Source organism: Petromyzon marinus, chromosome 46 (assembly GCF_048934315.1).
Source record: "Petromyzon marinus isolate PM22_M1 ecotype Great Lakes invasive population chromosome 46, UKy_Petmar_22M1.pri1.0, whole genome shotgun sequence".
Taxonomy (NCBI): domain Eukaryota; kingdom Metazoa; phylum Chordata; class Hyperoartia; order Petromyzontiformes; family Petromyzontidae; genus Petromyzon; species Petromyzon marinus.
In genome coordinates, this window is record NC_133712.1 from 16,303,640 (window position 1) to 16,329,390 (window position 25,751).

At 50.0% G+C, this 25,751-nt stretch overlaps 1 long non-coding RNA gene across 1 annotated transcript in view; it reads left to right on the top strand.

The window, feature by feature from the left end:
• LOC116952383 (uncharacterized) overlaps positions 1–10,192 on the top strand; it is a 32,225-nt gene extending 22,033 nt beyond the window's left edge. The window contains exons 2-3 of the long non-coding RNA XR_012947009.1: positions 7,343–7,392; positions 9,459–10,192. This is a non-coding gene — a long non-coding RNA (uncharacterized LOC116952383). The remainder of the gene's footprint in view (positions 1–7,342; positions 7,393–9,458) is intronic.
• The last annotated feature ends 15,559 nt before the right edge of the window (positions 10,193–25,751 follow it).

A 25,751-nucleotide genomic window follows, 5' to 3' on the forward strand; every position in this document is an offset into this window, starting at 1 on the left:
TTCATTTTCAAAAGACCGCCCTGAGTGCGATCACCGTTGACTACACGAGTTCGTCAGGTGCCGAGTGAAGATATTGACTACAGACCCAGGTGCAGCATTTACCTGTCGAGCCTTTGATTGGCTCTTGCAATGAAAGCATCTTTAGCCAATGGCGTGCCGCTGTTCTTACATCTCGGCCACTCGCAGCTCAGCTCGCTCTTTCAAACGTTCGCGCGAGAGAGGGGGGAGTGTGGGGGGGGGGATTGTGGGGGTGGAGTAAGGGGGGAGAGTGTGGGAGGGGGGAGTTTGAGGGGGGGTGTCAGGGGGAAGTGTGGGGGGGAGTGTGGGGGGCACTCCCTCCTCCTCCTGCTAACCTGCCACCCACCGGGCCACGTTTCCTTGTCCAAGCGGCAGTCAACGAACTCAACGACGACAACAAAAGTGCAACAGCCCCGACCCTGCAAACGGCACCACGCGTCGCTCTCTCTCTCTCTGCGCGGCTGGTACCGTGAGTCCAAAGCAAAATAACTCCGTGCTTTAAATGCACGATGGGGGGGGGGGGGGGGGGCGAGAGGGGGTGTGTCGACACTCCCTTGACAAACAATGCACGGTGAGGTGGCAGCCTCTGTCGGAGTCTAACCCGCACAAAATAACATCGATTATGGATGATCCATAAAAGATTGTCCATAATAGTTTTTTTTATGAATGTGTCGTCAAACCCGCCACCACCCGTTATGGGTGCAGAACGTGTGTTGAAGAGCCAAGCCACAATTCCAAGTTGGCTGTGTGGTGGCGGGTTTAACGACACATTTATAGATTTACGCGATCTAACCCCACCCCTCCCCCCCGTATTATGGATGATATTGGTCGCGAAAGCCTACGTGCTAAACTCACTCTGTTGGCTTCCCACAAACGTGGTACCTACTTTACGCACCTTATAAGGATGATGGTTTCAGCGACTCCCTCTCACTCCCCACCCCCCCCAAAAACCGGATTTGAATTCCTAAGGTTGCTTCCTTGTGTGTCGAGCGCCATTAACCACGTGTAGTCGTACGGTCCCGAGAGCTCTCTTATACCAAGTCAGACCTAAGGGGATTTACTCTCCTTACACGCTTTGCAATGTCGTGCGTCTGACTTGCTACGGACTGATGTGCTCGGCACAATAAACAATTGCTATACATTCTTCTTTTAATTTTACCCACCGAGCTATATAGTTCTCATTCCGAAGCGACCTGGCCACAAATGATAACGCAACGAAGTGGCTTATCGTGTGGAAATGTATAGCAGCAAAAATAATGTAAACGCACGTTGTTTCTCAATGTGGAAAGAAAACCGGAGGACCCGGAGAAAAATCCACGCGACCACGGGGAGAGACTTTCTGACTTTTTAAACAACTTTTATTGCCGCCAGCAGCAACAGCACTGGAGGCGATTCCGATACGAAACACACAAAGTCACCAGCAACACAAATAAAACAAACGCTAGAAATCCACGCGCTGTGGCGCTAAATGCACCGCGCACAACACGAAATAAAAGCCACGTGGTGGTGGTGGTGTTCATCGCGCACGCCACGGTGACGAGCGAGCGCTTCAGAAGGTGAACACGAGAGAGACACGCAAACTCCAAATATACAGCAGTTTTCAGGGTCGGCATCGAACCCACGACCCGCTGTATACCAGGCGAGGTAGTTAACATCCCACCACCGCGGCGCCCGAAATGCCGAAGCGTTCGCACGGCCCCCGCGCGATCCGTGACAGGCACGACGAGAGATGCGCGTGACACCCACACGGGCCGCTGTGGCCACGGCGCTGTTGGCTGAGTGCAAGGACGGTGATTTACAAGCGCGACCGCCTGGTCCAGGCCACCCACCCACCCGTGCCGGCAAATCCATCAACTGACTTATCGTAGATGCGTGGCCGTTTGAAAGGGGAATCTGACAAAAGAGAAATGTTCCCTGACTTCGCGAGCGATTGGCCCCTCGTTAGGGCCTCATTCATCAATGCTGGCCGAGCGCCGCGTGCTCCCAGAGCGTTACGTGGGCGCCGCGACGGATAGGAGATGTTAACTCCCTCGCCAGGTATACAGGTGGTCGTGGATTCGATCCCGACCCTGACGCCTGCTGTATATTTTAGTTTATGGTCTCTCTCTCTCTCATCATCATCATCACGGTGGCTAGGAGATGTTAACTACCTCGCCAGGTATACAGGAGGTCGTGGATTCGATCCCGACCCTGACGCCTGCTGTATATAGGAGTTTGCGGTGTCGCTTTCTATCATCATCATCATCACGGTGGCTAGGAGATGTTAACTACCTCGCCTGGTCTACAGGAGGTCGTGGATTCGATTCCGACACTGACGCCTGCTGTATATAGGAGTTTGTGGGGTCGCTTTCTCTCATCATCATCATCACGGTGGCTAGGAGATGTTAACTATCTCGCCTGGTTTACAGGAGGTCGTGGGTTCGATCCCGACCCTGACGCCTGCTGCTGTATCTTTGAGTTTATGGTGTCTCTCTCTCTTTCGTCATCATCACGGTGGCTAGGAGATGTTAACTACCTCGCTTAGTATACAGGAGGGCCTGTGGTTCGATCCAGACCCAGACGCCTGCTGCTGTACATTTGGAGTTTGCGCGTCTCTCTCCCCGTGTTCGCGTGGATTTTTCTCCGGGTCCTCAAGGCTTTTCGCTCCACATTTAGAGTCGACATCAAGCGTTTGGAGTATTTAAAAGTATTAAAATACATATTTGCTACTTTATACCGCAGACGTTCCGCTCGGGTTGGGACGCCGCTGGCACATTTGTGATGTGACTCGCGCGTAATTGTGACGCAGATAAGCAGTCGATGCGCGCCTTCCTTCGCAAATCTCTCCCTCCGTGTGGAAAATAAAAGTAACGCTTTTTTTAATGCATCCCATCAGCCACTGAATAAAATAATAAATTGATTATTATTAATAAATTGATTATTATTTTATTCTCATTCTACGTGACTTTACCGAAAGAACCAAAGAAGATATTTTCAAATTGTTTAATTATATTATTATATCATTATTATGTTATTATATCTATAGTGACGGCCAGTGTTAACTTGCCACAAAGTAAAAAGGGACATCCAAGGAGGAGACGGAGCGGTGTGTTGTGAATGGCACGTTTTGTTCACGTGACAAACCTTACTAAATGTTTGTGTCACGTGGTGGCGGATTTCATGACACACGTCTATAATTTACGCGATCTAACCTACAAAAACCTGTTTTATGAATTATTACGATTACTGTATTTTAATAATATCACTGTCACGTATTAATTTTCAATAAGCTCGCATTTGTTACATAAAGAGACAGTGGTTTATACATGATTTACATGATCGTAATCTGTGTAATGTGATGACAGCATCCGTATGTATATGTCAAAGTGGTATTTTTGCAATATAGAGACTCTGTCCTGGTCATAACAGCAGTCTCATATCACAAGTTAGTCGCGGGGCAACTTGGAATTTATGTAACGGTGTGAAGCCTGAAAATGAATCTTCCACCAGGTACTGTATTCGTTTAAGACCGAGTTCATCTAGGAGAGGATCATGACAGACAGTGAGTGAACCTGAACCCCATATACAAAGGCAAAAATCCCCCGTGTAGCCTTGAACAGTTAGTCGGGGCAAAGTGCTGTTAGTGACAACCTACGAAGGCCGGCATGGTACAGGAGAGTTTGGTATGTCCAGAAACACGCCCTGCACGCCTTTGTCTCCCCATCACTCATGTTTACACAAAACCGCACCAGGTTCTCATTCAAGGCTGAGTCGACCTTTGGGAGGCCCAGGAGTGGTTCAGACATTCGCGGGCGGGAATCGAACTCGGGTTGGCAGGGTTCGTCGCACGGTGCGCTAACCACTGCACCACCGATCCTCACACACAACAAGCATGAATTCACAAACATACACAAAACGTATAGCCTTAACAGAATGTAGGGGCAAGTGCTGTTTGCGAGCACCTGCGAAGGTCGGCACGGTACACGAGGGGGTGGGTGGCCAGCACCACGTTCGGCCGCCTTTTTTCTCCCCAGTGGCGATGTGTACACACCACACCGGGTAGCGCACTCATTTGAGGCGGAGTCGACGTAGGGGAGGCCCATGACCGATTCAGATAATAGTCGTGGCTGTCGGGAATCGAACCTGGAACGCCGGGTTCGTAACGCAGGCGCGTTAACCAATACGCCACCTGGAACGCAAACTCTGACCCACAACCTCCTGGATACCAGGCGAGGAGGTTCACATCTGATTTGTGTTGAGTTTGTTGTCCTTCCCCCGCACCTCCGATTAGCGCGGTTGTCTACGTACGGCGCGAAAGAAGTTAAACATACATTACATAGCTCCGGGCACATGACCGTGGAATTTTCACCTGCAGGCCGATTGCCGCGTCCAACCCGCGATAAGCGGTGGGCCCCACGCTTGTAATCCATCTCTGGAGGGGAACAATCTAACCCACCTGACGTAAGCGCCTTCACACACGTGTGTGTATATTTATATTTATACTTCTCCCACCCCATCTTCCCCGCCTAGGTACGCGAAGGGTACGAAACGCTTTCAAGCCGTGTGGGAATGGATGAGAGAGGAATTTGCATAATAACGGCTGGCTCCGCGCCCGTGCGCGCATGCGAGCATTTGGTGAAATACCACGAGGAAATACGCGTGGGTCAATACACCACGGGTAAATAACCACCCGCGCTGGGGACACGGCAAAACCCCCCGCCACAGCAGCGGTGGCCAGCGGTAGGAGAGGCCGGCCAGCCCAGCCAGCCTGGCCGGCCTCCGTTCGCGATGAACGCGATCGGATCGTGGGAAGAAAGGAGGCCGGCACAACGCCGACCGCAAGACACGGGCCAATGCACAGACATGTCGTCCGGGCACCCCACGCCTAAGAAAGCGTAACCCGTTCGGGGGAAGCGTTACTCATAAGAATGCGTTTTTAAATAAATAAACATATCTAGAGATAGAGGTGAAACAGAAGCACTGGCACGTACCTGCCAAACCAACACTGCGGATTTGGCCAGCGGGCACCGCGCGAATTGTTAAAAAGAGCGGTTTAAGGTGAAGGTGCTTGGCTAGGCCTTCGTTGGTGTTACAACAAGACACGAACGAATGGGCTTGCGTTTTTCCCAATTTCATCATCATCATCATCTCATTTTTATAGTTGATTGAACGTTTCTTTGTTGCGATTCAATTGATCCGATGGGCCCTGGGGAGCATGGCTCCATGCCCAACGTTCGTTTGTGTCGCTTCAGCACGCGTCATACCAGCCGGTGGCCAAGTCTCCCTTTCTCGAATAAAGTCTCTACCGCTAACACGAACGGGGAGCCCGGCTGCTCTGCTTCTCTGTTGACAGCCCTGAGGCCAGCAGTGACATTTCCACATTCCTATGGTGGTGGTGGCCAAACTATAAACTATAAAACTATTTTATTTTTAGTTTACCAAGTAAGTCCCACTGAGCTATAAAGCTCTGTTTCGGAAGCGACTTGGCCACTAATGATAGCTCAACCAAGTGGCTTATCGCGTGGAAATGTAGAGCAGTAGCCAAATACTCTAAACGCGTGTTCGTAAATGTGGAGGGAAAAATCGGAGAAAAGTCCACGCGACCACGGGGAGAGAGACACCGCAAACTTCTAATATCCAGCAGCAGGGGTCACGGTCGGGATGGAACCCACGACCTCCTGCATACCAGGCGAGGGAGATAACATCTCGCCACCGCGGCGCCAGCCAGCCAATCCACAGAACCAACCACTGGTGCTTCACCTGTCGAGCTAACACGAACGAAGGAAGGGCCGAGCCTGGAGCCATTCCATGACGAAATGAAACTCGCAGCCTTGGCTTTGCGAGAGTCACGCGCCGCCGAACCCACAGTGCCGCGCGGCCAAAATGAGCGCACCGCTGAAAACGTTCCACCAGACTGTCATTGACACGCCCTGGTCCAAGCCCATATCCCTCATCGATTGACGCTGTCCTTCAAGCAGGAGAGGGAACAGAACGGCTTTAGCAGCACAGACAACGGCGCTCGCCTTGCACTGAGCGATGGGCGAAGGCAGAGGCGTCGCGGCAGCCCTGTGACACTATCTGGGATGCGCGTCTGGGTCGCGAAGCACGCGCACTGGGTGCCAATCTCGTGCCGCGGGGAGCGTCGGCTTGTAGTCCGCTCTGGGAGACTGCCTCGGGGTCGGTGTTTGGAGTCTTATCGCAGGGATGAGTCCACACCTGCTTTCCCTCCGCGCTTCTACGGCTTTTGTTTTGATTTCTCGAAACCTTCCCTTCATTACGATGCCCCGCTCATCTGTCATTCGCGTTTTTTTTTTCTTTCAAATCTTCCCCCATTACTAAATGAATATTGAGCGATCGTTATCGACTCTCATGTGTAAAGGCACGAATTGTCACGAGTTGGGGGGGGGCGGGGGGAGGGGTTGTCATTATTCAATACAAAAATAATTTGATCCGGCACATTATGTTTTTGATACTGCCCGTGTTCACACTGCTTTTCCGGTCTTACGCTCTCCTGTCGGAGGCAGCATCGTGAGCAACATCGCCGTCCGACTCACGCCAGTCGTACAACATCGCTGGGATATTTCGCGCATCGTGAGCCCAACGAGCGATGTCTAATCGACGATTCAGAGCTTCGCTGCGCGCGTGCGTACTCAGCACGCTTGCAGCCAAGCGCTACCCTCGCTGCCACAAGGATGCAGGTTCACATCCCAGTTGAGGGGGAGGGGGGTGGGGGTGGGGCAGGTGACTTAACTATTTTTTATATTACCAGGTAAGGGCCAATGAGCTATGTAGCCTCTTTTTGAGAAGCGACCTCGCTACAAATGATCGCTCAACGAACGAAGGGGCTTTTCACGTGGAAATGTATAGCAGCCAAACACTCTAAACACGTGATGTTGATGAATTGTGGGAGAGGTAACCTCCAACCCCCCCCCCCGCCGGAGAACCTTGATAAAATGTCACGTGACCCAGGGGGAGAACATGCAAACTCCAAATATACAGGCGTCTGGGTCATAGCCCATTATTACTCCCTATCCATTCGGGGGTTCATAAAAACAAGTACTGTTGTGTGGCACGGAAACAGCTATTATCCCATATTGATGGAGACTGGCCCCTGCCATACAAATGTGGAATTGACCCCCCACTGGCTCATCTCTTCCGAAATGAGATGAGCGCCCATATTTGCAAAGGAAGAGCGCGGCGTTTGCCAAACTTAACAGGTCACAACGAAGCCCTTTGCACAACGCTGATCGGGTGCAATTTCCATTCACAACTTCAGGGCCAGAATAAGAATCTTAATTTGTCGTGGAGAAATCCGATAAGCTCTAATGAAGCTCTTTTTTTGCAGATGTCCAGCAGGGCCGCGTCACAAAGTTACAACCACGAGACAAAGTACAGGTAAGGTAAAATAAGCAAATCACAGCTCATAAGATCTTAGTTCATTTTAGCTGAATATCGCGGTCCTGTTCTGAGATGCATTCTCGCAAGTAAAACCATGTTTAGTTAAACCCTGTTTAGATGCCGCGGGTTTACATTCCAACACAGCAGTCTGCTGAACAAGGAACTAATTCGCATGTTTTGTTTCACGTGACAAAACTTACTCATTGTATGCGTCGGGTGGTGGCGGGTTTAACGACACATTTATACTCACGCAATCGAACCCAGAAACCTCTATTGTGGATAATATTGGTCACCCTTCTTTGGTTATTTCGGTAAAGTCACGTAGAATGAGAATAAAATAATAAATTGATAAAATAAAATAACACAATAATATTTGATAAATTTATTATTTTATTCTCATTCTACGTGACTTTACCGAAAGAACCAAAGAAGATGAATCATTGCAGTCACGAAAGCTTTAAATCGAAATATTGGTCGCGTTAGCCCGCTACGACTACCACTCCTACTACGTGTTAAACAGACCGCGTTCAACAGGAAACCACTCCACGGTGGGAGTACTTGGTAAAGTTTGCAAGTGGTTGCTAACCACGCGTGGAAATGTTTACATCTGCAGGCGACGCTGTATATGTGCGTGAAAAGGAACTTTTATTTGGGGGGGGTGGGGGGAATGGGCCGGTGTTTCTGCTGTGTTGCAGATGTTCAGGTCACTGCATTTGAAGGCAGGAGAGTGCTTGCACACGCATTGTGGAGGGTGGCTTCGGTTTGCAAATCAATTAAATATACATACTTTACCATGGGACCTTTTTTTTTACAGTATCACAGTATGACGAATAAGAATATATGAAAAAAAATCAATATTAACGGAGCCGTGTTTATTTGCATGTTCATCACAAGCACTGTGTGTGGTTTATGCGGATTTTATTTCTTGCAAAAAAGTATCCGTTTGAACATCTTAACACAACTCTTTGGTTCTTTCGGTAAAGTCACGTAGGTAGAAAAATAAAATCACGACGTTTCGGGCGCAACACAAACGGCCATTATTCAGCAGACCACGCTTTCCCACCTGATGATGGACGCTTGTGTCGCGCCCGAAACGTCGTGATCTATTTTATTTTACACCTACGCGACTTTACCGAAAGAACCAAAGAGTACGTCTTTTCTTATTTTTCATTTAAAAAAAATATCCTTTAATGTACCCAAGGGTGCTGTGAGCAGAGACGTATAAGAGACATAGAGAACGCCCACCCCACGCTCTTCCAGGCAGCGAAACCGCTGTAGCTATGCTTTGTGGCGACAGGGAGAGAGAGAGAGAGGCGTGTGATGGCCATGTCAGCAAAACGGTTATGGGAGGTGAACAGAAATAATAATAAAAAATCTTAAACGCATTCCTTTGCCACCTGCCGAGGTGGATGTTGTTGTGAGACTGGCCGCGCTTGACACGTCCCTCATCCCGCACCTCCGATTAGCACGGTTGGCTACGTATTGTGCGAAAGAAGTTCCCGCGTACATACGTGCGTTGAACGTATGCTGAACTTCTTTTGCACAGCACGTGGCCAACCGTGCTAATCGGAGGTGCGGGCGAAGGACAACAAACCAAACATGAAAAGCACTTCTAAAGAAATTCGTTTTCAATCTAAATTATTTAAAAGTTCACAGCTCCGGCGGCTTCCTAACATCGGAGGGAAGAGCGTTCCAGACGGCCGCAGTGGCGCATCTGAAAGCGCCGCTCGATGCGGTGACCACACCGCCTTTGTGCGATGGCCAGCAGCCAGAAGCCGCTGCCGCTGTTTGCGAGGATGACCGCCGAAGTTCACGTGATGACGGTTCATGGCCCCTTTGGCGAGACCAGCGAACGGAATTGGTGGTTCACTTGCGTCGGCTCCTCATGAACACGATCGTGCCCCTCCTGGCAGCCACGGGCTTGTCAAGTCTCCCGAAAACAGCTTTGGGGGTTTATGTTCGTGGAGGGTTTGGGCACTGCGTATGGGGCGGTTCACGGGGTGCTGTGTTGATGTTGATGTTGTTGATGTTGATGTTGTTTTTGTCCGTTTCGTTCCTCGCAGCAGTGACGTGACCTGCGGGGCCTCTTTCGCAGCCCGGCGTTGCTCCCTGAACTTCGACGCTGCCGCTGCGATGCTCGAGATTTCTAAAAAATGTAAAAAATAACTAAAAATGTTTGCGCAACAAGGAACGTGAAAGCAAAACCCGTGAGAGATTTACCGTGACACGCTCGGTTCGAATCCCCTCTTTTCCACGTTTGTAAAAATAAAAAAAACAAAGACAAAAATCCTCCCCCCCCCCACCCTTATAGCCTCATTTTACTTTTGGGGCAAGTGCTGTAAGCGAGCGTCAATTAAGGCCGGCACGGCACACGAGGGGGTGGGTGGCCAACACCACGCCCGGCCGCCTTTGTCTCCCCAGTGGCGATGTTCACACACCGCACCAGGTACTCATTTGAGACTGATTCGACCTTGGGGAGGCCCAGGACCGGTTCAGATAATCGTCACTTGTGTTGGCCGTGAGCGGGAATCTAACTGGAGTTGCTGGGTTCATAGCGCAGCGTAGCGCTAACCGCTACACTACCGCTCCCCACACACACCCACAATAAACATAATTAATCCACAATAGAGGTTTTTTTGGGTTAGACCGCGTAAATATATAAATGTGTCGTTAAACCCGCCACCGCCCGACACAGCCAACTAGTAAGGGTTGTCACGTAAACAGAACATGCCAATTCGTCACGAGTACAGCACACCGGTTGTGTGTTGGAGAGACAAGCCACAACATTTACAATCTGAGTACGACGTTTCGCCAGTAATTACGGCTAGCTTCATCAGGCAGACAGCCACATCATCGTCCCTTAATAGAGAGGCGTAGATGTGATGACAACACTTACTAATTAGCTGTGTCGGGTGGTGGAGGATTTAACGACACATTTATATATTTACGCGATCTAAACAAAAAAAACCCTGTATTGTGGATGATATTGATCGCGAAAGCCTCCTACTTGTAAAACAAACATAATGAACCCGCCCCCCACACACACACGCACGAAACATAATGAACTCCAGCCGTTGGCGAAAGTTTCTCTCTGCTTAATTGGCAGACCGAGGCGACGCCCATCTCCTTGTGTGGTAGCCCGGAGCCAACGGTGGAAAATCAACGTTGCTATGCCAGGGGCAAGTCTCTCCCACGAGGCAGTCACCGTCGAATTCCCGCAGGGAGGGCACAGCGCTCTTCATCCGCGAGAAATGAATGGGGCGAGTGAATACCCTGACCGGGATTTGAACTCGCAGCCTTAGCACGTTGCGAGTCAAGCAACGTGGTAGCGAGTCAAGCAACGTGGTAGCTGTGCAGTGCTGAAGTAAATGTGACGGGCGGGGGATCGCATCATCGAATCATCACCGGCCCATCAAGCGGGCGTCAACAAACGGCGCTGCCGAAGCTGAGGTTGTCCAACATAGCGCCGTGCACTGGACCGCTTCTGAACCCGATGTTCACAAAGACGAGGACCCCCCCCCCCCCCATTGTATAGCCTTTTAAGAGACTGTTGGGGCAAGCGCTGCTAGCGAGCACCTATTAAGGTCGGTTCGGCGCACGAGGAGGTGGGTAGTAGGGCTGAACGATTTTGGGAAAATGTCTAATTGCGATTTTTTTTTACAGATATTGCGATTGCGATTTGATTTGCGATTCAATTTTTTTAAGTCAAGCTTCAGTTCAATATTCACTGTGTAATAGATTTAAAACATGTGATGGAGCATTACCACGTGATACCATCAGAATATGAACTGCTCTATATATTCTAATGCAAGGATGAGAACTTAAAATATATGAATTGCTTCCAACATGTACTTATTAAAATGTTTTAATTGAAATAGAACAATCAAACATAGAACAATTGTTAAGTTTAATAAAGTTATAATGATAATAAAATACAATTCCAATAAGGAAGTAATAGGGCTTTTCAAATCGCAAAAAATCGCAGCCTTTGCGATTTGCTAATCGCGTTGTTTCAAATTGCGATTTCGATTTGAAATCGATTAATTGTTCAAGCCTCGTGGATGGCCAGCACCACGCCTGGCTGCGTTTGTCTCGCCAGTGATGGTGTTCACATCGGCTGGCTGCTCAATTTTAGGGCTGCGTCGACCGATGGAAGGCCCAGGACAGGTGCGGATATTTGTCATCGTTGTTGGTTGTGAGCAGTAACCGAACTAGGGCCAGTTCCCCACACAACAACTCCAACAACACACCACGAAGTGGTGGTAACATCACCACTGAGCTTGTGGCAGGCTACGTGCATTTTAAGGCCACGTGAAGTTGTGGACAGCCGCTGCTGACAGGAGGTCACCCGACAGACCCAGGTGCTATGGGACTGCCTGAGATAACTAACATTAGATAACACACACACAGAACCAGGGAGACGGCGATGTACAGGCACATACTTTCTCACACATACCAGGTCTCACTTTCTCCTCATCGCTCGACACGGCCATGTGGAAGGATAATAACAATGTCAAGAGCCGGATTTAGAGTAAAACCTGGTCACTATATATAACAAAACCCAAACAGTCTGCCTGCTTTCAACAGGCAACCGAAAGCCAGTCTGCCAATGCTGCTGCTGCCGCTGCTGCGGCGGGCTTGCTCACCGAGATGCGCCGTCTAACTGCACAACCTGCCTGGGCCGTGGGGACTCAGCGAATAGTTCACGTGGCCTCCAGGCCGCGCGTGGATGACCGTTCTACAACGTCGAGCATCCTGGAAGGGACGGGCTGCCACGTAGCCCGCTACTGCAATCAGGACACCAACGGGGACATTGTGCCAACGGTCCCCCACCTGCTAGTCAGGGAATTGATGCCGTGGTTACTCGAAAAGTGCTCGATCCACAATTGAAATATTGTACAGCACAACACGTGACCTAACGCATTTTTATTTTATTTTACTAGCTAAGGCCTAGTTTAACACGTAGGAGGCTTTCGCGACCAATATGATCCATAATATAGGGTTTTTGGGTTAGATCGCGTAGATATAAATGTGTCGTTAAGCCCGCCACCACCCGACACAGCCAATGAGTAAGGTTTGTCACGCAAATAGAACGTGCCAAGGCTCACCGAGCTATACAGCTCCTTTTCATAAGCGACCAGACCACAAATGATAGCTCAATAAAGTGGCTTATCACGTGGACATTTATAGGAGCCAAATACTCGAAACGCGTGATGTTGATCATACATGTGGAGGGGGGGGGGGGGGGAACAGCGGAGGATCCGGATAAAAAAAAATCCACGCAGAACCCCACAAACTCATGCTGCAAACCCTTCATTTGTCAACGTGTTTCATATCATTGCTGCTGAAAACAGCAGACCGCTGCCATTCGTGTCCGTTCGTTAAAACAAAAACGAAAGAACCCCCCCCCCCCCCCCCCACCGAGTTAGCAAAAGTGCAAATCACCGAAAGGGCGCTACCTCCCTTTGTCTTGTAACTTGTTGCATCCGCTGCACCTACACAGATACGCAGTCTTAAATTTGGTTGTTGTTGTAACTTTCTGACCCCGTTGCCCCCTACGGGACGTCTGTGACAAAGAGCTCTGTAGCTCTTCGGATTTCTCCCGGATAAACAAAGATTCCGATTCTAAAAGTTGCGAATGAAAGTTGCGTGTCATAATAAGAGTTGCGCACAGGGGCTTTGCCGTAATCTTTTTTTTAAGTCGCTGTCCATTTCAAACAGAGGCGCTCATCTCAAGCGGAAGGGATGAACCCCTGTTAACATTTTACGGGCAAAATGTTACACACCTCTGCCCACCCTGCAGTGGGCCACACAGCTCCCCTGCAGGGTGAGACTCGGTGTGAGTACCGCCACGTCTTCCCAGGCGGCTGGCCAGCGTGGAAGAGTAGGCCAAATTACACTCAAGACGGGCACCCGAGAGCCTCCCCACTTCTCGCGGAGGCGCCGTTCCACCAGCAGCGGCGTGAGTAGGCAATTGCAGGGCCTCCGCCTTAACCTTTCATCTTCGTTTTGTCTCGCTGTTCACGTTGCCAAAGGGGTTGGGCGACCTTTTCCATTGCCGATGGTGGAAATTCCACATTCCCATGGTGGGGGCCGGTGCCCCGATAGGAATACCACGTAATTAGTTTTTTTCTTCAACGCAAAGCGCCGCTCGGTTTGTTAGACCCCCAGGGCAGTGGCACGCACTCCTTGGGGGGTGCGAGATGTCCTTTCTGGGGGGAGCGAGACGTGGCCAGATTTGTGTGGAAGGTAAATAATCGAAAACACAAATGACGCACGGGCACGTGAGTACAACCACTTTGTTTAATCAAACCTGTGCATTCATTCGCATTTGAAATGTCTTAACGACTGAGAACCAACGGGCTTGCAAAGCGGCAGTGAAGGTTTACAACCACTGCCCTCGACGGACGATGATTCCTCAATTGGTCGAGAGCAATTTTTGTGACGCGTGACATTTGTTGGGCTGTGACGTCACAAAGACCCCCGCTCCTGCGAATTACGTCGCAGGGTGACGGCAGCCGACGTTGCAAACACTCCCGTGCGATGTGGCCAAACGTAGGAGGCTCACTGGAATTGAATCGACGTGAGCGTTAGTCAACGAAACGTAGTTGCTGCCCAGCGTGCGCGTTGTGTGCCTGCGCCTCGCGCGATGGGTCTGAGTCTCACCGCGGAACGCCGTCCCCTCCGACGCAGCACGGGACACACGCAAGGCACACTGTCGCCGGGGAGCGTAGACCATTTGTGCCCGGGCGCTCCGAGATGTAATCCTGAATTCTTGATCCCCGGGGAAGCGGCCACGGCGTCTGCGTGCCCAACCGCACCGTGGCGTGCCTTCGCTTAAATCATCCCCCCGTCGGACAGAATAAAAACATTAGAGTGACATTTTCCTAGAACTTGATCCCCCTTGCCTTTGTGTTTTAAATGCCAAAAAGCCCTTTTTTTAAAGTGTTTAAAGCAACATTGCCAGACACACGCTTAAAGAGCCAGACAGTCAAGTCTGGGATCTGGTGTCATTATTCTTCATTATTAGTCCTTGGGTAATATTAATGTCACAAGTCTCTGTCTGATCCACACCACGTACATTTAATACAATCGTTCCATATTCCGCTGAACTTGACTTTGGGTTCCCACTATTCATGGAAGGCTCTTTATACGTTTTTTTTTATTTTACCAGGTAAGACCCACTGAGCTATGTTGCTCTTTTTCAGAAGCGACCTGGCCACAAATGATAGTTCAACGAAGTGGCTTTTCACGTGGGAATGCATAGCAGCCAAATACTCCAAACGCGTGGTCCATCTAAATGTGGAGGGAAAAAAGCCGGGGGACCGGAAGAAAAATGCGCACGACCACGGGATAAGATAAACATTAAAACTCCAAATATACAGGTGCTAGGGTTGGGCTCGAACCCATGACCTCCTGTATACCAGGCGAGGTAGTTAACATCTCGCTACCGTGAGTTCTCAACTCATAAGCTCAAGGGTTGCGAAGTTTAATTCACGATTTGGGGGGTAGTTAGCTAAACCAATCATCCCTAATGGGCCAATGAAATGAGAGGCACTACAGCAGGTGCCACGGTGGTTGTCACAGTAATGTGGAATTTCCAACCACTGGCTCAACACCGCCAATGGAGATGAACATGGCCTCACGACCATTCACCCTGAGAGACACTGACTCTTTTTTTCTCTCGATATGTTGAGGAAAAAAAAATAACATAAAAAAATGTATAAGCCGACAGTACGATTCCCTCCCATATCTGTCTCTACACGTAATTCAATTTTTTTAAAAACATATTGTTTTATATTTTACACATGCCGTCTGGCTCCACGTCCGCTTGTGGGAGTTAAACATCATCGGCTACACGGGCAACAACAGAAACCCTGGACCGTCTGCAACGCCCGACATCTCATCAGCAGCGGTCGGAGTGTCGAGAAAGCGGATGGCATCGAGCTGGTGGGGTACCAGGCTTGGGGGACGTGAAGGGGGAAAAAAGGCCTCCCACTAAGACTATAAACTAACCTCCATAATAGAGGGTTTTTTTTTTAGTTAGATCGCATAAAAATATTAATGTGTCGTTAAACCCGCCACCACCCGACACAGCCAACTAGTAAGGGTTGTCACCTTAACAGAACGTGGCCAATTCGTCACTAGTACAGCAACACCGGTGTGTTTGAGAGCAAAGCCACAACATTTACAATCTGAGCACGACGTTTCGTCAGTAATTACAACTATCTTCATCAGGCGACAGCCAGATTTGTGAAAAAGTCCGCCTGTTTCCTTGCTTAAATAGAGGGGGTAGATGTGATGGCAACACTTGTGAGCACTTCCTGAGCGATGTGGGAGGTGGGTTATTGATCAAACTAAACTACAACATTTTGATTTCACCAGGTAAGGCCCACTGAGCTGTTTAGCTCTTTTGCAGAAGCGACCTTGCCACAACTGATAGTTCTACGAAGTGGCTTATCGTTGAGGACATGTAGAGCAGCCAGACACGCTGAACGCGTGTCACTAAACGTGGAGGGAAACGCCTGAAGACCTGGATAGAAAAATCCACAACCACGGTGAGAGAGACACACAAAAACTCCAAATATACAACAGCAGGTGCCAGGGTCGGGAATCGAACCCACGACCTCCTGCATACCAAGCGAAGTAGCTAACATTTCTCCACCCCGGCTCTCCACTGCTTGATTACCCGAGCCAGCCAACAGCCTGTCATTCAGAAGCAGCAGGCCGTCAGGAAAGGCATTCATTTAAAACAACATGGGGCGGCTAGGTGGTCCTGCTTTAAAAACCTCTCCTCTATTCATCCTCGAAGGGTGACGGCACGGAGGGGTGTTATCAAGGGGGGGGGGGGGAGATGGAGACGCGCAGTGTGGTGTACTCGTTCGTGTGACATTTTAAAATCAAATCAATTGCCTCGCCCCCCCGTACCCCTTGCCTGCCGCCTCGCCCCCCCCCCCCAACCGTGGTTCTGAAAATCCCGAATCATCCCCGACTATGCGGCGTCGATTTCGCCAGTGCGTGTGTGTTAGTGCGTGTGTGTGAGTGCGTGTGTGTGAGTGCGTGCGTGTGAGTGCGTGCGTGTGAGTGCGTGTGTGTGAGTGCGTGTGTGTGAGTGCGTGTGTGTGTGTGAGTGCGTGTGTGTGAGTGCGTGTGTGTGTGTGAGTGCGTGTGTGTGAGTGCGTGTGTGTGAGTGCGTGTGTGTGAGTGCGTGTGAGTGTGTGTGTGAGTGCGTGTGAGTGCGTGTGTGTGAGTGCGTGTGTGAGTGCGTGTGAGTGCGTGTGTGTGAGTGCGTGTGAGTGTGTGTGTGTGAGTGCGTGTGAGTGCGTGTGTGTGAGTGCGTGTGTGAGTGCGTGTGAGTGCGTGTGTGTGAGTGCGTGTGAGTGTGTGAGTGCGTGTGAGTGCGTGTGTGTGAGTGTGTGTGAGTGCGTGTGTGTGTGAGTGTGTGTGAGTGCGTGTGTGTGAGTGCGTGTGTGTGAGTGCGTGTGTGTGAGTGCGTGTGAGTGTGTGTGAGTGCGTGTGTGTGTGTGAGTGCGTGTGAGTGCGTGTGAGTGTGTGTGTGTGAGTGCGTGTGAGTGTGTGTGAGTGCGTGTGTGTGTGAGTGCGTGTGAGTGTGTGTGTGAGTGCGTGTGTGTGAGTGCGTGTGAGTGTGTGTGAGTGTGTGTGAGTGCGTGTGTGTGAGTGCGTGTGAGTGCGTGTGAGTGTGTGAGTGCGTGTGAGTGCGTGTGAGTGCGTGTGTGTGTGTGAGTGCGTGTGAGTGCGTGTGAGTGTGTGTGTGTGAGTGCGTGTGAGTGTGTGTGAGTGCGTGTGTGTGTGTGAGTGCGTGTGAGTGTGTGTGTGAGTGTGTGTGTGTGAGTGCGTGTGAGTGCGTGTGAGTGTGTGTGAGTGCGTGTGTGTGTGTGAGTGCGTGTGTGTGAGTGCGTGTGAGTGTGTGTGAGTGCGTGTGTGTGTGTGAGTGCGTGTGTGTGAGTGCGTGTGAGTGTGTGTGAGTGCGTGAGTGTGTGTGAGTGCGTGTGTGTGAGTGCGTGTGAGTGTGTGTGAGTGCGTGTGAGTGTGTGTGAGTGCGTGTGTGTGAGTGCGTGTGAGTGTGTGAGTGCGTGTGTGTGTGTGAGTGCGTGTGAGTGTGTGTGAGTGCGTGTGAGTGTGTGTGTGTGTGAGTGAGTGTGAGTGTGTGAGTGCGTGTGAGTGTGTGTGAGTGCGTGTGTGTGTGTGTGTGTGAGTGCGTGTGAGTGTGTGTGAGTGTGTGTGAGTGAGTGCGTGTGAGTGTGTGAGTGCGTGTGTGTGTGTGTGAGTGCGTGTGAGTGTGTGTGAGTGTGTGTGAGTGTGTGTGAGTGCGTGTGAGTGTGTGTGTGTGAGTGCGTGTGAGTGTGTGTGAGTGCGTGTGTGTGTGTGTGAGTGCGTGTGAGTGTGTGTGAGTGTGTGTGAGTGTGTGTGTGTGTGAGTGAGTGTGAGTGTGTGAGTGCGTGTGAGTGTGTGTGAGTGTGTGTGAGTGTGTGTGAGTGTGTGTGAGTGTGTGTGAGTGTGTGAGTGTGTGAGTGCGTGTGCGCCGTGCTACTCGCAGCGCGTCTCCTCCACGCGGGAGCTGTTCGCCGCGCTCGTGAAGCAGCAGAAGCAGCATTAGCAGAAGCAGCATTAGCAGAAGCAGCATTAGCAGAAGCAGCATTAGCAGAAGCAGCAGAAGCAGAAGCAGCATTAGCAGAAGCAGCAGCAGCATCAGCAGCAGCAGCATTAGCAGCATCAGCAGAAGCAGCAGGAGCAGAATCAGCATTAGCAGCATCAGCAGAAGCATCAGCAGAAGCAGCATTAGCAGAAGCAGCACAAGTAGCATCAGCAGAAGCAGCAGGAGCAGCAGCAGAAGCAAAAGCAGCGGCGGCTATTACCGAAGTCATCCGCCCACTCTATGAAGCCACCCCGGAGGCAAACGCACCGTCTCAAACATCTTAAAACGTTTTTTTGAGAGCCGCTTTTTGTGTTTGGTTTGTTGTCCCCCCTCCCAACCCAGTGCGGGATGAAGCTAGTGCGGACCCTAAATTAAAAAAAATATATGAAAACACAAATGTTTAACTTGCATAATAAAGTTAAAAAAAATTGCTATACAGACAGATAATAGGACACATCGCTAACCTTAAACACCCGGTCGTTCACAAAAGTTGAAGGCGGTATAGTACTACAGAAATAGAGCAAGTGCAGAATCACTGAACCAGAGTTGATGGCTTGAAAGCATTTAACGCGGCGCTCTTGAATGTGCGGGGCCCGTAGCTACTACATATGTAGTTACTACATATGTAGTAGCTACTACATATGTAGCTACTACTGTAGCTACTACTACTACTACTACATATGTAGCTACTACTACATATGTACTACTACATATGTAGTAGTAGCTACTACTACATATGTAGTAGCAGCTGTAGTAGCAGCTACTTTTGCTACCAGGATAATCCGGCACTGCTCCAACCCCGCCCGCACCTTCGATGTCCGGTGGTAAAGGAGTTCAACACGCATACATGCAACGTGTGTGATATCGTCTTGCGTATAGATGGAACCCCGTAGCGTAAGGGGAGGGGATTCCCTTGCCTGTAAGATCGGCACTTCACCGGCACTGATTCAAGCAAATCCTGACGCTGCTGATGAGACGCCGTGTGTCGAAGCCGGTGCAGAGTGTTGGTTGTCTTGAAACAATGCCGGTGGAATTACGCACTTCCAGAAGGCCGTGGGGCTGATTTGATGTGCAATATATACTTACAGATTGTTACGCGGTGGGGAATGGATTTGTGAAGAAGACTTATTACCCTCCGCTTATTTATAATCTCAAACGAAAGAAGACATTGTCGATGCACGCTGCTGGGGATGAGATTTCGGTTGAAACATTTCGGATTTTGGATTTCTTCTTAGGACAATTTTGGATATCTTTCAGGATTTCCGGATCATATCCATTGACCACTCGCTTAAAGTATCGTCGCGCTGGCGATGGCGATGTCACCCCATGCCGCATGCCGCCACTTTTTGACGGGAAAAGCGTGGAAGGGGTGTCATGCTTGTGACTTGAAATAATCATTTACGGGTCGTTTGCGTGTCTCACGCGCTCCCAGAAGGCCGTGCGCGCGGCTGAAATACTTGTCGGTTGACTCGGAGAGACGGTTTTGTTAAGCAAACAATGCCTGCCTTTTAATTGCATATCAGTGGGCATCACTTCTTGTTTTTGGATGATTATGAAACCGAAATTTTGTTTCTTGGGATCGTCCAAAATGTCGTGTCTAAGGTCAGATTTTCAGAATGTTTCCGATTGAATCTGAACATTGGGAGCAGATTGCTCATCCACGCAAGTGCAATGACATCGAGGGAAATCTATTACTGCTCCGCACGTTCTGAGTTGTCATTAAAATGACGCAACATTTAAAACATATAAGCCATTCATACTGACAATAACAGTGAAACAGTCATTCCTGAAAATATACTCCTGGTGTATGCATCGTTGTACGCGCGTGCACTGAACTTTTTCACACCGTGCGAAGCCAACCGTGCCAATCGGAGGTGCGTGCGTTGTGACCACGCTCCTATTCGTACTGCACGTGCGTGTGCGCCAGCCAGCACGCGTGTGCATTTTGCTTGGCTACTCGGGAGAACCCTGGCGAATCTCAAGACTCTTTCTCAAGAGGGTCCTGCTGAGTTGGATTTCAACAGTAGGGGGCGGTGCTGCTGCTGTGTAACACCAATTGAATAATTCACTACGTACACAAAAAAAAAACAATTGTTGTTCCTGGGTAGTAAGTGTTATTTCCTAATTGATTATGCCTCATAGGTACAGAAAATGGATATTATTCCCCGCAAACTTTGTTTTTGTGACGAGGACAGTGATATTTTGAAATTAACCTATTTGCAATGAGAAAACGTGGTGTGCATTTGCGTAATTCCTTCACGTAAAGTCCTGGTCACAAAAGCAAAGTTCGTGGGGAATAATATCCATTTGCTATATTTTTTAGGCATAAGCAATTAAAAAAATAACACTTACTACCCAGGGACAAAAATCGTGTTACATTGTGTGATGTTCAGGCATTTATTTCAGCCTCGGGATGTGTTGGCCAATCCCGGTCACATTCTAGGTTTGATTTTTTAAAAACATTTTTAGCTTTGGGAGGCAACCAAAGGACCGAGAATAAATACACGCGGAACAGTGCGAGAACACACAAACTCCACACCGAAAGGAGCACAAGTTGGGAATCAAACCCAGGCCCTTTGTTGCTCTGAGGTACGACAGCTACCACTGTGCATACTGCTACCTCCCTCTGTAAATTTGCATTGATTTTCCGAATCAATGCCGATTCAGGCACGCTTACGTGTGCTTGAGCGTATCTGTTTACACGTGTGTGTGTGTGCGTGTGTGTGTGCGTGTGTGTGTGCGTGTGTGTGTGCGTGTGTGTGCGTGCGTGTGTGTGTGCGTGTGTGTGTGCGTGTGTGCGTGTGTGCGTGTGCGTGCGTGTGTGTACGTGCGTGTGTGTGTGCGTGTGCGTGTGTGTGTACGTGCGTGTGTGCGTGCGTGTGTGTGTGCGTGTGCGTGTACGTGCGTGTGTGTGTGCGTGTGTGTGTGCGTGTATGTGTGTACCGGGTAGTGCGCTGCGCTATGAACCTGGCGACCCGGGTTCGATTCCCGCTCACGGACAACAACCAGTGACGATTACCTGAACCGGCCTTTGGCCTCCCCTATGTCGATTCAGCCTCAAACGAGTACCTTTATAGGTGCTCGCTAACAGCACTTGCCCCTACAGTCTGTTAAGGCTATACTGGGGATCTTTGTCTTGACACTGTGGTGATGGTGGTGGTGGTGGTGGTCACGTCTGAAAACAAAAATCCCATCTAGTCCCGAGCCGGGCTTCTCGTAGGTTGGCTCGGTGGAGAACATGTTGCGAGCGGATCTTCATCGCTTGGCCGATGTCGTTGTTGGACAGCAACGACGATGAATGAGAACACCGAGGTGATCGAGCAAGACGAGTGCCATCGCCAGCGGCGCGCCGCTATGATGACTCCTCCCGCCGCGCTTTGCGAATTGGTCGTTGAGCCCGTCACGTTCGCACTTCGCGTTCTCTCATCGCACACACACAGAGTGCTCGCCACAAATGAACCACAGCACCTCACTGATCTCGTCAAGGCGCACCAACCATCATCACGCCAACTGCGCTCATCCTCACAGCAGCAGCAGCGGCGGCTTTTGGTTCAGCCATCGCACAAAGGCGGTGGTCACCGCTTTCAGATGCGCTCCTGCGGCCGTCTGGAACGCTCTTCCCTCCGATGTTAGGAAGCCGCCGGAGCTGTGAACTTTTAAATAATTTAGATTGAAAACTAATTTCTTTATAAGTGCTTTTGTGTTTAGTTTGTTGTCCTTCCCATGTATACATGCACACACGTACGTTGAACTTCTTTCGCACCGTACGTCGCCGACCGTGCTTGTCGGAGGTGCGGTTATAGGTTCCACCGTTTTGTTCTGGGCGACTGGCGTTCACAAAACGCAACACAGTGGACGCGGCGGTTTTACCCACGTGGCATCTGCACGCGCTGTGCTGGCCTCTACCCCTACTCGCTCAGGGCACTTTCGCCAGCGATCCACAGCGCAAGGCTACGCGTCGAGTCCGTGGGGGCTAAATGACGTCTGTCATTCTCCACTGCCATTTAGTTCAATGTACCAAGCGATGCCACGGCCCTCCGGGCTCCTCAGCAGGGGGGGGTTAATGACAGATTAGCCCTGAGCGCCAGCTACTGTGGGTTGTGCAGGAGAGAGTCTGCACCGTGTGGATGAGCGTGCATGCGTGCTAACGCTTGTGTATGCGGGCAGCGGTGGTGGAGCGGTTAGCGCGCTGTACTACGAACCCGATGAACCGAGTTCAGTTCCCGCTCGCTCGCGGTCAACACCAGTTACGATTATGTGAACTGGTTCTGGGCCTCCCCTAGGTTGACTCAGCCTCAAATGAGTACCTGGTGCGGTGTGTGCACATACAGCACTGGGGAGACGAAGGTGGCCGGGCGTGGTGCTGGTCACCCATCCCCTCGTGTGCCTTGCCGGCCTTCAAAGGTGCTCGCTGACAGCACTTGCCCCAGCAGTCAGTTTGACTCTACGGAGGACTTCTGTCTTCGTGTCAACGTGCGTGTGTGTTTGTGCATATGTACGTGTTAATGTCTATTTGTCTACACACACGCTCACCGAACAGCTTCATAAAGGGGTAAGCCGATCTCTTTATGCTGGACACGGCTTGTTAGTGGCACTGGCACAAAGGGGGCCCGGTTTGTTTAGCTCTCCCCCTTTGTTTCAGGGATTTAACCGCTCCTCCTCCTCCTCCTCCCCCTCCTCTTCGCGGCCCCACATTTGGTTCCTGCGGCCCCCCGACGTAAGGGACCGCATTGTCCCGACTCGCTTCCGTGCGGCGCTCGGGAGCTTTCATGTTCGCAAGAGGATTTGGGGGGGGGGGGGGGCTGGGCCGTGGATTGAACGGCGACCCCTAACTGTGACCCCGCTGTCCGCGGAGGAACAACTCCGATGGCCTCCGCGGATTGGCCCAACACCGCCTCTTGAGAGTGAAAGACGGCCACCCCGCGGTGACAATTGCGGGCAATTTGCATTTCCTCCGTCCATAAGGTGCGCGCCTTGTTTGTTAGCGGGGAGTTTTAATGGCCGGAGCACCGCCACGGACGCTCGGACACGATGTGTGGACCCTCGATGCTGCCGTTTGCAGATTGTTCGCTCGACTCTGCCATAGAAGTTGAGTTACTTCGTTGCGATCTTGATTTGAAGCTTTCGTGACTGCAATAATCCATAAAGTCACGTAGGTAGAAATAAAATAAAATAAACACTTCAGCAATTGTTTCTCTTCTGTGGTTGTCCCACACCTGATGACGGACGCTTGTGTTGCGCCCGAAACGTCGTGATTTATTTTATTTTATTTCTGCCTTTCGTGACTTCACTGAAAGAACCAAATAATACTTCGTTCGGTTCACAGATTCGAGGATGATCCCGTAGGCGCGATGCTATTCTCCCGACTTAGGGCAAGCCAACGGAATGAGTTCGGGTACCCCACCTGTATACGTTCTGAGAATTTGGAGTTTTAAGCCTGAGATGACCACTTGACGTCCACATTGGGAAGACAAAGGCGGCTGAGAAGGGTGTTGGCCAATCCACTTCTTCGCATGGCGTGGTGGCCTTCACAGATGCTCGCTAACATCACTTGCAGCTGCAGTCTGTTAAGCTTCATGGTTGCTCCACGTCTTTGAGTTTTAGTGCGTGTGCATGCTAATTATTGTACTGGATTTAGTTTAGGCCATTTGCTATCCACGCTATTTTTATAGAACTAAAACTAAACTAGTTTTTATTTTATTTTACCAGAAAAGTCCCACTGAGCTATGAAGCTCTTTCTCAGAAGCAGACTGGCCACAATTGATAGCTCAACCGAAGTGGATTATCACGTGGAAATGTACAGCAGCCAAATCATCTAAACGCATTTTTTTCTCAATGTGGAGGGAAAAAAACCGGAAAACCCGGAGAAAAATCGACGCGACCACAGGAAGAACATGCAGACTCTAAATATACAACGAGGCGTCAGGGACGGGTTCAAACCCACGACCTCCTGCATACCAGGCGAGGTAGTTAATATCTGCAGCGTGTGGGTTCGGGCACTGATGTTGCTGTGTGGAGCTTTGACAGTATAACTGCATGGTTTTGATAGGCCATGTCTGACTGAGAAATATCTCGGGGTTTGTTCAGCAGGGTAGAAACCACGGAAACGCTGAGATGATGCTGCCCCATGCCTGTTTGAGCAGGAAGGTATTTTTCTGTTGATTGTTTTTAAGAATTTAGATTTGAAAGATGTAAAGGCTGAGTTATGTGTTTGCGGAAAAAACGCAATTCATGTGATGTCCATAAGTTTCCTGATAAATCAAGTGTGAGTGAGTTGGTGGTCACCTCATTGTCAGCCAATAGACACTTCCCCATTCCTTTGACCTGTATCCACACGACACGCGATGGTTAAATCAGGAGACGGTGAGGTGTGGATTTCACGATAAAATTATTTACCAACGAGGAACCCAAAAATCAGCGTGAATACCCCACTCCAACATCTTCACATATTTTCACCAATCAAGCGGCAAGTGAGGGCATAAATAAGCCTGACTTTACACCTCATTCCCACGTTTGTCCCTCCATGTACACAAATATAAGTATTTAAAAAATATAAATATAACAATTCCATCAGCCGCACACGTGGTGCTCCTTACAGCAGCAATGGTTCGCCACGAGCAAAAACTCTGGACTGGTCTTTGACATTCAGCGTCTCATCAGCATCCCAGGTTTGCTTGAAGCAACGTGGGTGGACTTTTCGGCAGTTTTGCATAGAGTTCGGGGTGGCCAGGAGACGGAAGTGCAGCAGCAGCAGGGGGAATTGAAGCCATCTGTGCGGCGCTTCGAGAGCTCTCCCCCTTGTACGCGCGCCTCCTCTGGGCCCTTCCCACAAAGCGCAACTCTCTCTCGCGAATGGAATTGGCCACGCATCCCAAAGCAGGGCCGCTCTTGAAGAAGTAGTCCCTAGCTGCATCGCAGCTCAAGTTACAAGTTATCTGGTGATGCTGGTGCATTGGCAGCAGTGAACAAGCACAATTCATAATAATAATTATAGTAATAATAAAACTCAACTAATTCGTCAATAACACTGTGTGGGGCTTTAAGAGGAAAACAATATAATAGACGACCTTTCAGGAAACGGCCATTCTTCATAGCACATACGCTAAACTATTTTTTTCATTTTACCAGGTAAGGCCCACTGAGCTACACAGCTTTTTTTTCAGAAGCGACCTGGCCACATAAATGATAGCTCAACCGAAGTGGCTTTGCACGTGGCAGCGAAACACTCTAAACGCATGACGTTGATTCAAATTCTGCAAGGAAAACCCAGAGGACCCAGACAAAAATCCACGCGATCACGGGGAGAACATGCCAACTTCAAATATGCAGGCGTCAGGGTCGGGATCGAACACACGACCTCCTGTATACCAGGCAAAGTCGTTAACATCTCACCACCGTGGCGTCATATATAGAGAAGCTGGAGAGATGGAGTTAGAGACTGACCTTACACCATGGAGCCTGGTGAGCATTATAATATAGACGTGACGAGGCTTTGTCAATGGACTGAGCAGCAAAAGTGTCGAGTGAAATGACCAGAGTGTTTATGAAAATGTAATCAGTGTAATGTTATCGCTTACGTCCGTGATTCTTAAACTGGCCGCGCACGCACCAAGTGGGGGTGTGAGATGCCCTCCCTGGGGCTGCGGGACATGGCCACGTTTTCTTCGAAGGTAAATAATCGAAAACACAAAACCTTTGC